The sequence below is a fragment of the Phyllostomus hastatus genome, unplaced genomic scaffold, assembly GCF_019186645.2.
Source record: "Phyllostomus hastatus isolate PE091 unplaced genomic scaffold, TTU_PhHast_1.1 phas_scaffold_93, whole genome shotgun sequence".
Taxonomy (NCBI): Eukaryota; Metazoa; Chordata; class Mammalia; order Chiroptera; family Phyllostomidae; genus Phyllostomus; species Phyllostomus hastatus.
In genome coordinates, this window is record NW_025334042.1 from 17,182,427 (window position 1) to 17,197,719 (window position 15,293).

Here is a 15,293-nt window from a genome sequence, read left to right on the forward strand (position 1 = left end):
CCCGCCCGACCCCCCTGCGAGGGGGGGAACGAGACGGGGCCCCCCGAGCCACCTTCCCCGCCCGGCCTTCCCAGCCGCCCCGAGCCGGTCCCCGCGGCGACGCCCCACCCCTCGGCCCCCGCCCGCCTGGCCCCACACACCCGCCGGGTGGCGGGGGAGGGGAAGGGCGGGGGGAGGGACCGGGAGGCACGGGGAAGCGGGAAAGATCCGCTGGGCCGCCGGCACGGCGGGACCCGCCGCCGGGTTGAATCCTCCGGGCGGACTGCGCGGACCCCACCCGTTTACTTCTTAACGGTTTCACGCCCTCTTGAACTCGCTCATCCCTTAATTCTTTAAGCACAGACAATAATTCTTTCAGGGTTGGATCCGCCTCACCGGCTGGCTTCTCATCCTCGGCCGAGGCGAGGAACACCTCCTGAGGGGGGCGACACGATGCTGCCTGCTCAGCAAGGTCCCCCCAATCAACTTCTGCTGGACCGGGAACCCGCGATTTCTTCGATAAGTTCACTTCTGGCTGATCATACTTCAGCGGTTCCCATTTTAAGGGAGGTGCGGTCGGCGGAGGTGGTGGGGAATATAGATTCTCCGCCGAGCGAGCAGCACGGAGACTGCCCCGCGTGCTGCGCTCCCACTTGGCAAGCTCAGAATCCCCCCCTTAAGCAGTCTCGAACAAGAGACCAAAGAGAGAACGCATCTACAGGTGTCTTCTCAGGACCATTAGTTTGATAATGCTCTTTGATGCGCTCCCCCACTTTCTTCCACGTATCTATATTTATAGTCCCTTCTTCCGGAAACCACGGGCAGATCTGCTGAATGAAATCTACAAAGTGATGGATTTGCCCTTTTCGACGTGGAAATTCCCCGTCCCCTCAATAGGGAACACAATACCTGCTCAAAGAGTTCCCTCTCGGTAGAAAGTGAAACCCCCATTTTTATTAGCTCTCTTCGTCTACTCCCTGCTACTTTCGTTTTTCTTTTTCTTTCGTATACTTACTGGGCCCCTGTAGCAGCGGTCCTGTCAGGCTCTGCTGTCATCAATCTCAGGACTCTGGTGGTCCCCCGAAGACCTCTGGTTCAGGTCCCTTGTTCGGGCGCCACTTGCCGCGGCCAGCGAGGCAGTGGGTTCGAGACGCGCAGTGACGGACTGAAAAGAGAGAGCGACCAGTTGCTCTGATGGCAAAAGGCAAGTTTATTGAAAACTCCTGTCATTATATAGTGAGATGTTCTAAAAATAGAATGCTTGCTACGCGAAGAGAGTCTTTGTTCAAGAAAGTTTACACACCCCTTCAGGTCACGTACAGAACATCCTGATTTAGATTAACTCCAAGGACACGACGCATCGCCCCAAGGCTCCGGCACCTCCCCGTCCTTCTCTTGGGAACAATCCGATAACAAACAAGGCCGGGGTAGTGTCAGGTCACCTCCCCCGAGGCCAAGGAACAGGCCCAAGCATCATTCTCACAATGCAGGACCCTAACTCTTGATCCCTTCCTGGGGGCTTGGTTCCCCACAGAAACTGACAAATTTCTGGAAACATATAATCTTCCAAAACTGAATCAAGAAGAAACAGAAATCCTGAATAGACTGATAACAATTAACGAATTTGAAGCAGTAATGAAAAAACTCCTGACTCATGAATACTCTGGAGTGGATAGTTTCACAGGTGAATTTTACTAAACATTTAGGGAAGAGCTATCCTTCTCAATCTATTCCAAAAAATTCATGTAGAGGGAAGACTCTCAAACTCTTTTTATGAGTCCAGTGTTATCCTAATTCCAAAATGAAGTGAAGTCACACAGAAAAGAAAACTATAGGCCAAACCGCTGATGAACATAGATGCTAACCTCCTCAACAAAATATTGGCAAACTGCATCCAGGAATACATTCAAAATGATCAGGTGGAATTCATCCCAGGGATGTAAGGATGATACAATATTCACAAATCAATAAACATAATACACCACATAAACAAAATGAAAGACCAAAATCACATGATTATATCAATAGATGCTGAAAAGTATTTGACAAAATCCAGCACCTTTAGGTAAAAACACTCAGCAAGTGGGAGTAGAGGGAATGAACATGAACATAATAAAGGCTGTATATGAGAAACATACAGCCAACATCATACTTCAAGGGCAAAATCAACATTTAAAAATCCATGGCAGTTTTGTATACCAACAATGTAATATCAAAAAGAGAAATCAGGACAAAATCCCATTTGATATAGCAACAGGAGAAATGAATTCCCTAGGAATACATTTAAACAGGGAAGCAAAAGAAGTGTAGTCAGAAAAGTAAAGAGCACTGAAGAAAGAAATTAAGGAAGATATAACACATGGAAGTATATACCATGTTCATGGATTGGAAGAATCAATCTTATTAAAATGTCCATACTACCCAATGCAATCTACAGATTCAATGCAATCCTTATTAAAATACCAATGATGCATTTCACAGATTTAGAACAAATATTTCAAAAGTTTATGTGGAAGCAAAAATGACCATGAATAGCCTCAGCAATCTTGAGAAGAACAAAGGAGGGATCACAATACCTGATATCAAATTATACTACAAGGTCACTATATTCAAAACAGTCTGGTACTGGCATAAGAATAGACACATAGATCAATGGAACAGAATACACAGTCCATAAAAAAAAAACATGTCTCTATGATCGACTAATATTTGACAAAAGGGGCAGAAGCATAAAATGGAGTTAAAATAGCCTCTTCAACAAATGGTGCTGGGAGATCTGGAATGGTACATGCAAAAAAAAAAAAATGAAACTAGAGCACCAACTTATACCATATACCAGAATACTCTAAATGAATAAATGACTTAAACATAAGCTGTGACACCTTAAAAGTACTATAGCAAAACAAAAGTACTATAGGAAAAGTACTATAGGAAGGCAGGAAACTTTCAGATATCACACAAAGAAATATTTTTGCTGATACATTCTCTAGGGTAAGTAAAATAAAGGAAAATAAACAAATTGTACTACATCAAACTAGAAAACTTCTGCATAGCTAAAAAAAAATCAGCAGAATGAAAAGGGAGCTGACTGTGTGGGAAACCATATTTGCCAATGATACTTTGGAGAAGGGTTTGATCTCCAAAATACATAAGGAACTCATACGACTTAATGCCAGGAAGACATACAATCTAATTTAAAAAACTGGCAAAGGACCTGAACAGGTACTTCTCCATGAGGGCATGCAGAGGGCCCAGAGACATATGAAGGGATGCTCAGCATCACTAGCCATCAGAGAGATGCAAATTAAATCCACAATGAGATACGACTTCACACCATTCAGAATGGCTATCATAAACAAACCAACTAACAACAAGCACTGTTGAGGTTGTGGAGAAAAGGGAACCCTAGAGCACTGCTGGTGGGGATGCAGACTGGTGCAGTCACTGTGGAAAACAGTGTGCTTTCCTCAAAAAACGAAGAAGGCAGCTGTCTTTTGATCTGGCGATTTCACAGCTGGGATTGTATCCTGAAATACCTATTCAAAAGAACCTGTGCGCCTTATGTTCATAGGAGCATTATTTACAATAGCCAAGTGCTCAAAACAGCTTAAGTGCCCATTAGTAAATGAGTGGATCCCAAAACTGTGGTACACTTACACGGTGGAATACTACACAGCAGAAAGAAAGAAGGACCTCCTACCCTTTGTGACAGGCTGGCTAGAACTGAAGAGTATTATGCTGAGGGAAATAAGCCATACAGTGAAAGACAAATACCATATGATCTTACCTATACATGGAACTTAATCAACAAAACAAACAAATGAGCAAAATAGAACCAGGGCATGGATACAAGGAACAGAGTGACAGGGCCCAGAAGGGAGGAGGTTTGGGGTAAAGGAGGAAAGAAGGGGAAGTGCCTAGTTATGGAACAGGTATACATGCCCCATGGACATGGACACGAGGCTGGGGTTGACTGTGGAAGCAGGGCTGGGGGGGGGGTGGTGGATGGGGCAGGGGAGAGCAATGGGGGAACCTAGGGTCAACTGTAATAGAATAACAATAAAAAATTAAATATATAGCAGAGGAAATAATAAATATTGTTGAGTTTGTATTATGGTTGGGTGCTTTACATGAACAATTTTATTTAATATTAATACATAATTATGAGGAAAGCAATAAGAAGAGACTAATATCTCCAGGTATGCTTGTCATCTTTGTTGCATGTGGAGTAAAGACAGCTGACTACAGGTGAGGTTGTAAAGTTAAAGTTTTTCCTCCTCTCAGCCTCTGCTTCTTTGCTCACTCACTGTAATAATCTACATTATCCTTTAAAGTACCTCATGCCTTTGGGCTCTCTTCCCTTCCTGAACTACACAAAACATTCACAAGTCCATCCTGAAGACACAATCAGTGATTGTTTAAAACTGTAAACGAGGTGATTTCTGTATTTGAAATCACTCAATGGAATACCATTTCTCTTGGAATAAAATTCAAACTCCTTTCTTTGGTTTATAAGGTCCCTCCTGACCTTATCATTGTGAGTGCTCCTAATTTGCCTCTTGCTTCTGCTGCTGTACTGATCTTCAGTACCTTGCATTTTCCTAATATCTAATGAAATTGAGCGTCTTTTCATATATCTTGGCTACTTGTGTGTCTTCTTGGGTGAAGTGTCTGTTTAGGTCCTCTGCCCATTTTTTAATTATATTGTTTGTTTGGTGTTCAGTTGTATGAGTTCTTTGAATATTTTGTATATTAACCCCCTTGTCAGAGCTGTTGTTTGCAAATATCTTCTCCCATTTGGTTGGTTGCCTTTTTTTGTTGGTGATTACTTTTGCTGTGGAGAAGTTTTTTTGTTTGATATAGTCCCATTCATTTATTTTCACTTTTACTTACCTCATCTTTGGAGTCAAATTCATAAAATCTTTCCAAGACCAACATGCACAAGTTTAGTAGCTGTATTTTCTTGTATGTAATTTATTTTAGGTTCTAAATCTTCAATGTAATGGGAAATTTTAAGAATCAGAAACATAAAGGGTCACTTTTATTCATAATCTCCCATAATTACAGTGAGCTAATTCATCTGTATTTAAGTGTAAATAAAGGTGAACCTCTTAAAAACTACTTGGGGTTAAGGACACTGTGGTGGAGGGAGGATAGAAGGTGGGAGGATGGCAGCCTAGAAGTGAGGTTTCCATTTTTCTTCATCTTTATCCCATTTTCTCTAAAGGAGTTTGGTCAAGGCTACTGGAGACTCAGTCCTCAGGTGTCCTCTGAGAGGGCCCATTTGCGTTAATTGTAACAGGTAGGGGTGAGGAATGTGAGCTCTGGGATAAGATGGCTCAGGTCTGGAGATATGGGTTAACCATTTAATGTCCATGACACCTTGGTGAGTTCAGTACCAGGCTCCATTTCCTAGTTTGTGAAATGTAAGTCATAATTGCCTTTCTGTGAAGTGAAAAGAATATGTATGTCTTTCATGGACTCATATACAGATTAAACAAAATTTAAGGCTCTTAACATATGCCTGGTACAGGGAAAATATTAAATACATTCTAATTTTCTATTTCTTCTTCTAGGACCTGCTGCCTTCCCTTGTGTGAACAGAACTCTCACATACTCCCACAATTTCTCTTGTCTTATCCCTAGATTTACCCTCCCCCTTACTACATTACATATACCTATCTTAAGCTTTCTGCCACCCTTAATATTAAATTCTAAAAAGAAATATTTGATGATATCTTTATTCATAATTTATATAATTAAAATACATATTATATAATGTGGTGTATTCTCTCTGAATCTCTTACATTTATAATCTAAACTGTTTGTTCTAATATGATTCCCTGACCAAATCTCTTAATTCAAACATTGTTCTTTGGGATATTCCCTTCCTATCCCCTCAGTAACCACAGCTTTCACATTCTCTTCTGAGCTTGTCTTAGGGCCCTCTTCCTACATCACATTGTATTCAGAATACTTCCCTGCTGCAATTCTCTCCACTAACACATAAGAAATGTCTTTAATGCCCAGACATGTCGTCCTGTCTCTTTCTCTTTAAACTATTAAAAAAGAACAAGAAAAAATCTTAGCCAAATGGGTATGAGGTTACTATAAATAAAATGATCAAGGAATTAAGAGATAAATAATTTGAGACACACAAAGTACCTTAAAGATAATTTTAGCCAATCCCCTAATTTTGAAGATGGACATCAAAGGGTCAGCAGTCACCAGGCATGTTAGAAGCAGAGTCTAAGAGAGAATCCAAGTTTCCTAAATCCAATTTCTATGCCTTTCTCCCATTGTACCGAATTAGGAGGGAGTCTCAGGAATGATTTTCTTTGTTTTCCTGGTTTTCACTCACCTATTTGGAAGTTTGTCACTTCTAATGTTTCTTTGCCTTCCAAGTACATAGAGTCCATTCCAGCTCTTTTCTTAATCTCTCATTACTTCTGTGGAAACTTATCATCAGTGATGTAGGAAATCTGAAAGATAAATTCATCTAATGTTTTAGAGGCTGGTAATCATACAGTATTTATATTATGCATCCAGGTATATCTAAGGTTTCATTGAAGAATACATCCTAATGAGGAATTTCCTGGGATGAGAGTAGGTTTTGATGGGAGATACCAGGACAAAGATTCCCTTTTGGTTGTATTCAGTTTAATTCATAAACCTTCCCGAAGATGGTAATAATAGGTAACATTTATAAGGCAGTTACTAAATGTTAGGTACTATTAAACGTTTAGATGACCTTATTTGATTCTCAAAGGCACTCTCTGAGGCTGGTTGTAATTTAGTCCTCTTTTTGCAATTGAGGAATCTGAGATATAGAAATATTTAGAACTGTGCCCCAGGTCACTGGCTTAGGATGCGGTGAAGCCAAAGCGTGAATCCCAGCAGTCTGACCACAGAAACACACCTTCTCAACTATTTATTGAACTGATTTATTTCTGCTCATTATCTTTTGGGAAAATAATGCACATCCTCTCTGTGATGCTATCTTTCAAGTAACCCCCAGGCACTAGATGAATCACTGCCCAGGCTTCTTTATTTCTGAGTTGGGGGCTATAGTAGATAGCTGGTCTTCAGCAATAATAATTAGTTACATTTGTAGCAACTGAAAGGCTTCCCACTTGCAGTTACTGTTTCTAGGGCTTTCAAATTCTCTCATCACTGGGATGGAACAGGATCTTCCCAGGAAACCTCAATTAGTTTGGAACATGAATGGTGTTCTCTTGGCTGTTTTAAGACATTTCCCACAATGATGTGGAGGTGAGTGTTCTCTGACTGGGGAAATATGGCTTTTTCCTTCCCACTGAGGGAGCAGTGTCCATTTGCAACATGTCCTCTGACCACACATCAGAGCCTCTGAAGTGATGGGCGGGGGTCTGACTTGAGTGTGTAATAAATGGCTGGCCAATTAGCTGCTTCCCTCCCACATCCTGAAGAACCAGGCAGGGAATGATCATACTTGACCAAAGGTTGTATGGACACATTCCTATTACCCTTCCTTGTTTTCTGATCCAGATTCCAAGTGCTCATATATGGTGTCCACCAAGCTTCCCGAAATCTGCCTTAAACCCTCTGCACCTACAATATTCTAACTTCTACCTTTGCAAAAATCATCTGTGAGTGTCTTAGTCTCATCTGAAACATATTGGGTAATTAATGCAAAATGGCATATGAAAGTTTGTTGATTTACTGTAATAACAAAATCGTTTACTTTTCCAAGTATGATTTGTGGTACAGCTCATTAAATATAGGAAATTATTGTTAGTGGTAGATACTCAAGTTGTGTATCAAAAAAATAAACATTAGGCAGGCATTTTTTTTTTTTGCTGGATTGAGAAAACAGGAACACTTTCCCAGGATCTCAAACATGGGAACCTATATCCTTCCCTTAAAATTTTACTGTCTTATTTTTCAAACTTCTCTAGATGACATCTTTCTAAAATAATGTAAAATGTCCAATGTCACTTGTTAGAGAATAGAGTTACATTGAAGATGCCTACTGATTCCTACTGTGAGATACACTTCATAATGATTTAGGGACTGAGTTTGGAAACACATAGGTCAAAGTCTTCTGTGTATCTTTGTACGGCGTGAGCCCTGAAGGCGAGCAACTGGTGTGACTAAGTAATCATGCTTACCTTTCAGATTGCTGTTCATGTCTTCTGTGGGCAGTTTTACCACAAAGATCCTGAGGGTATCTCAGAGCAGAGCAGGAGTTTGTCAGTGACAATGGGTCCTACAGTTTTTTCATGCACTCACACACTTGCACTCACTGGCAAGTCTGTGAGTGAACAGAGGTCTCTTAGGTTCCCATTGCCCACAGTTTCCCAGGAGCCTTTCCCAAATATTCATTACCTTCTAACAGTCTTAACAAGGATATCAAATAAAGGATATTTTCTGAATTTAGTATTAGAAAAATGCTTATATATTCTGTGTAGTTGGAAGAATTAAAGACATGATGGTGGGAAACTGGTTTGGGCAAAGTGTATGTCTTGACCTTTGTATGGGAAGACAGGCTTCCCTGTAAATTATATGTTAACAAGAATGATCTAAGTTATATATGCTTGGTCCTCCACAGGTGTGAAGAGATCATCTGATTAACAAACAAAAAGGACCCCTTGGGATCCTAGGTTCAAAAGTCACTAATTAACCTATAGTATAATAAACTTGATGAGAAAAAACCAGCTATCAGTTGGAACTGTGTCTTTGGAGAAAGGGAGATGCAACAATAGAATCAGAAACAAGTCAGGTGCAAAACAGTGTGTCAGGTGGCAAATCACAAGTGTGGTGTCTTTTTACTCTCCTTCTCATTGCTTGAGGGATTCTTCAGCTGAGGGAAGAAGCCTCTCAGGGACACCTTGAGAGATGCTGGGCTTGGGTGAAGCCCCACCACCCCTTGTCATAAGAGAAATAGTTCCCCCCTTGGTTTTGGGCACCCTTTCACCTCATGTGTGTTTTGTCCAATCACGTGACTCATTATTATAAAGTATTTAGGGGATTGCATGTTCACTATTTTACTGTTTGCAATAAATTTTACTGTTGGATTGTTTTATTTCTTAACTTATAACCAAGTGGGAAAGAGCAAAACGAATTATTTCAGGTCCACTTAGACATTTGCCTCATTCATAACTTGCTAAGAGTTATGACTGAGTGTTGAATTTTATAAAAATTTCAAATATCTAGTATATTCATGTAAGTAAAATAAACAGTATGTCTAGTAAAATAAACACATTTCTCCTTTTGTTATTGGATAATGAAATGATATTATGAGATTTACTAGTATTAAACCACCTTTTCATCCCTGACAGAAACCCAAACTTGGTAATTATATTTTTAATTAAAAATAAAGTTCAAAAAGTGGTTGAACTTGTTAATATTTTGTTTAAGATTTTGTGGGTAAGTCCTCAAGTTAGATTGTCCTACAGTTTTCCTTACATTTATGTTACATGGGTTTAGAGTGGAGGCTATATTAGTTTTATAAAATAATTTGAGTAGTTTCATTTTCCTGATGCTGAAACATTTTATGTCTTCGGAATTATCTGTTCCTTGTGAGTGGTAAGACTTAATTACAAAGTGTCTGAGTCTGGTGTTCTCCTCACTGGGAGATTTAAAACTATTTAATTTCTTTAGATTTTATAGCATCATTTAGGTTTTTATTTTATTTTTTTGAGAGTATATTTTGTGTTAATTCATCCATTTGACTAAAATTTACATTTACTGATGCAATGCTTTTATAATATTTTTATCTTTATTATCCCAGTTATTGCTATCAAGTCTGCTTTTCTATTTTTAATATTATTTGTATTTTCTATAGTCAATTTTACCAGAAGGTGAAAGTTTTAGTAGTTTTCCTCTTGGAGGGAATTTATTACTTCTCCTTATACTGTATCTTTGGTTTTCATTTCATTAGTTTCTGTTCATATCTTTATACCTTATCTTTATATTTTCATATGTTCTTTTTTATTTAAAATTGTTTTGGTGTTTTTTCCATTATCATTGATCCCCCCATACCCCCCTCTCCCCCAGCAATCACTATACTGTTGTCCACATCATGAGTTCTTTTTCCTTTTTGCTTGATCCCTCCACCTCCCAAATGGTCCACCCAACCCCAGAGATGTCAGCCTATTCTCTGAGTCTCTCTGTTTTGCTTGTTGAATTTATTCCTTAGGTTGCAGATATGAGTGAATCATATGGTATTTGTCTTTCTCTGACTGGCTTATTTCACTTAGCATAATGTTCTCCAGGCGTATCCCTGCTGTTGCAAAGGATAAACTTTCTTCTTTTTTATGGCTGAGTAGTATTGCATTTTTAAATGTCCCATAGTTGCCATCCGCTCATCTACTGATGGACACTTGAGCTGCTCCCAAATCTTGGTGATTGTGAGCAATGCTGTAATGAACATAGGGGTGCTTATATTCTTTTGAATTAGTTTCAGGTTTCTTTGGACAAAACCCCTGAGTGGAATCACTGGGTCATAATTGGTGCATGTCTTCTTTCTTTAGATTCTATTTTGTTTCATTACTATAAAGTTGAAAGTTTAACTTTAGCCATCATTTTCAATTATATGCATATAAAATTATAAATTCCCCTCAAAGTTCCACTTTCAGTGCATAATACATGTTTGAGTATGTGGTATTGGTATTCATTTTTATGACAGATACAAGCATATAATTAATTTCATATTATGAGTTATAAGAATTTCTATGAATGTGAATAAATTATGAATATGAATTAAATACAAATTTGAATAAAAGGTACTATTTGAATATGAATGAAATACATTTTGCATAACATATATAAGATGTTGAGGAATATATTGTATGAATTGTATTTGTATGCAGTACTTATATATATTTATGTAATGGACACTGGTATTCATTATATGATTTTTTGAAGTATATTTCATAAGATGAATAAAAATAAGCAGAATAGGTTGGTGCAAAATAGTCAAGAGGAGGTTACGAATAGTATAGAACATGGGGAAACCAAAGAACTAATATGTACGACCCATGGACATGAACTGTGGAGGTGGGGGAATGCATTATGTGATTTTTAAAAAGCTTTTATATAGCAGAAAGTGTAAAGAGATATACAATAAAAGCTCTTTTTCATTACTTTGTCTATGCTCAGTCACCTGTCATTATACTTCCATTAGTTTTCCAGTATTTTTATGCATTTTTAGGCATACATAAATTTATATGATTAAATTTTGTCTTTTTCTAAACAGAATGGCTATAGATACTGTTCTGCATTTTTTTTTTAACTTAGATATATGGTATAGTGGAAATCTTTCTATGTTAGTACACAAAGAGCTTAAAATTTTTTTGTATATGTAAATTATTCCATACAGTGAAACTTCTGTTGATTAGAATAATCATCCATTGAAGGACATTTCAATTGATCAACATCTTTTGCTACTAGAATCAATGCTGAGATAAATGACTGACTGTAAAGGGGTATCAGTTCACACGCTTATTCATATGCTCATTGAATAAATTCCCTAAAATAAATGTCCTTGAATGAAAGGATACTAAGCTTTCATTTCATTTAATCTTATTTTTATTAAATTTATTGGGGTGACATTGGTTAATAAGATTATATAGGTTTCAAGTATACATTTCTGTGATACATGATTTATATATTGCATTGTGTGCCCACCACCCAAAGCCAAATCATCTTCCATCACCATAAATTTGTCTCACTTTACCCTTGACTAGCCCCCTCCCTTTTCCCTCTGGTAACCACCATACATACTGTTGTCTGTGTCTATGAGTTTTTGTTTGTCTATTTTTCTTGTTTGTTCATTACTTTCAGCTTTATATTCCATATATGAATGAAATCATATGGTTCTTAGCTTTTTCTGAATGACTTATTTCACTTAGCATGATATTCTCAAGGTCCCTTGGTGTTGTTGCAAATGGCAGCATTTCATCCTTTCTTCTGGCTAAGTAGTATTCCATTGTATATATACAGGATATCTTCTTTATGTAATATTCTGTTGAAGGACATTTTAGTTGTTTCTATGCCTTGTCCACTGTGAATAATGAACATAGGAGTGCATATATCTTTGCAAATAAGTGTTTTCAAGTTTTTTGGTAGATATCCAGAAGAGGGGTTGCTGGGTAGCTCCCCATGTGGTAGCTCCATTCTTGTTTTTTTCTGAGGAACCTCCATACTGTTTTCCATAGTGGCTGTACCAGTTTACATTTCCACCAGCAGTGAATGAAGGTTCCCTTTTCTCCACAAACTTTCCAACTGTTGTTATTTTGTCTTAGTCATAATAGCCATTCTAACAGGTGTGAGGTGGTATCTCATTGCAGTTTTGGCTTGCATTTCCCTGATAGCTAGTGGAGTTGATCACCTTCTCATATATCTGTTGGCCATTTATATGTCTTTTTCACCATTTCTTTTTTTTAATTGTTGTTCAAGTACAACTATCTCTATTTCCCCCCCACCTCTCCTCCTTGCCCCACCCATCCCCACCCTCCACCCTCTTTCCCAGCCTCCTGGCTTTGTCCATTTGTCTTTTATACATGTTCCTTGAGGACCCTTTCCCTATTTTCTCCCATTATCCCTCTCCCCCTCTCTTTGGTTACTGTTAATTTTTTTCCTTATTTCAATGTCTTTGGTTGGTTATAGTTTGCTTGCTTGTTTGTTTTGTTGATTATGTTCCACTTATAGGTGAGATCATATGCTTTTTGTCTTTTACCACCTGGCTTATTTCACTTAGCATTATAGTGTCTAGGTCCATCCCTGCTGTCACAAAAGGTGAGAGAGCCTTTTTTTAATATACTGCTGTGTAGTATTGCAGTGTATATGTATACCACAGCCTTTTTATTCACTCAGCTACTGATGGGCACTTGGGCTATTTCCAGATCTTGGTGATTGTAAATAAGGCTGCTATGAACATAAGGGTACATATATCCTTTTGAATTGGTGTTTCAGAATTCTGAAATATATTCCTAGAAGTGGAATCACTGGGCCAAAAGACAGTTCCATTTTTAAGTTTTTGAGGAAACTCCATACTGTTTTCCATGTGGGTGCTAATCTGCATTTCCACCAATAGTACACGAGGGTTCCCTTTTCTCCGCATTTGCAGAAAGCATTCTTATGCAGTCTCATTCATTTGTTTGGTCTAATTTTTGTGTAAGAAATGCTTTCTGCTTGCTTTTTTACTGTTCTTAATTGTTTTCTGGGTCTCAGGAGAGTTCCATCTCCTCACAGGGTCTGCTATAATATAAAGCAGTATATTGTATTCTGGTCATTTGTCTGAACTATGGATCCAGATCATCTGGGCTTGTATCACACCTTTTCTATTAGTTGTGCATCTTAGGCTCTATGCCCTAATCCCTTCATCTGCAATAGTAAAATGATAGTGGTACCATGTTATTATTAATTATAAAAATATGTGGATGATAGTAAAATACAACATATAGGGTTTTAATAGATCTATTATTACCATGCATAGTACTTAGAACAATGCCTGCCTGGTACACAGCAAATACCATAAATACCATATTATTTCACTTGAACACAGAGATCTCCCTTCTGTATTGAAAGCACACAGGATCTGTTTCATTCATGTGGCACTTCAATATATGTTGCTCTGTGCAGCTTCTTGTATTGTTAATTTTCCATGGTCGTATATTTTATATCTTGTATTGTTGATCTGGGACAGATCAGCTTTGTTGCATTTTCTATACTGCATAGCTAAATGCTAAACACCTATTCAAATACTTATTAAATTCTGAACCAACATGTGTGGAAGGGCAGAGAAGTTTTAGAGCTCTTTCTATTCCTAGTAGAAATGATTACCTCAGCAAAAGACACATTAGCATTTTGGAGGTTTTTAAACATTCAAAGGAACAAATTATTTTCTCTCTTCAGATCCGGCCACTTTGGGATCAATTGTGCTGACAAACAATGCATTCCCTAGGGGTCCTGGTTCCAGGGACTGATAAAGACCCTTTGTTGCCTTAAAGAACAGAAGTTAAATAGGTGTTTAGCAGAAGTCCCCAGAGAGAGTGGTGAGGAACATGCAATGGAAACATCAAACACAGGTCATCAGCAGGTTAAGGAGAAAACTGAGAGATGGGACAATAGGTTTGAATGGCATCCTTGCATTGAGTAGGCTGCAAAAGAGATCTTTACATTTCCTTTGAAATCCATCATTTAAGTAGCCATTGATTTTTCTCAGAATAAAGAAATAGTTGTCATCTAACTTGACAATTGTCTTTATTTTTAATAGACCTTATTTTTCTGAGAACAGTTTTAGATTTAAAGAAAAATTGAGATGATACAAATTGTTCCTGTGTACCAGTTTCCCCTTTTAATATCTTACTTAGTATGATGCATTTGTTGCAATTAATGATCAAAAACTAAATCATTATTATTAAATGAAGTTCATAGTTTATTCAGATTTATTTAGTTTTCACCTAATACCTTCTGCTATTCCATGATCTCATGTAGAGTACCACATTACATTTTTAAAATTAAATTTATTGGAGTGACATTGCTTTGCAAAACCATTGCCTGAAATAAAGCCTCCTTCTGTCCCCATTTTCCACCCTGTGCCCACCTCTACCCAGTCCCTCTTGCTTTTCCCTCTGGCTATCACGATACTGTTGTCTGTGTCTATGTTTCATCTGTATGTTGTTTTGCTTAATCTGTTCACTTCCTTTCATGCAGTCCCCTGATGCCCTTCCCCTCTGGCAGCTGTCAGTCTGTTCCATGTTTTTATTTTGCTCATCAGTTCATTTGTTCATTAGATTCCACATTGCATTCACTTGTCATGTATCCTTAGACTCCTCTTGATTGTGACACTTTCTAAGACTTTTCCTTATGTTTGAAGACCTTGACAGTTTTGAGCAGTATTGGTCAGGCATTTTATAGGATGTTCCACTGAAAGTTGTCTGATGCTATTGGAAGAAGACCACAGAGGAAAACTGGCATTTTCATTATACCATGTCAGGGATACGTGCTATCAACATGGCTTATGGGCTATTGATGTTGACCTTGATCACCTGACTGACACGGTGTTTGTAGATTCTCTTCTGTAAACTTTCTCCTTGTTCTTAGATAGAGTATCTACAAAAATTGTTTGGATTACTTTTGTATAGGAGATTTATCTCCTCTCCCTCATTTATTAATTCATTCAATAATTTATTTATATCAGTATGGTCTACAGGGGTTTAGAAATTTTAGATGAAAAAGAAGAGAGGCCTTGGAGAATAGAATTCTATTTCCCCTGAATACTTTGAAGTATAAAATAAGTTTCTACTCATACTATTACCTTGTATGAA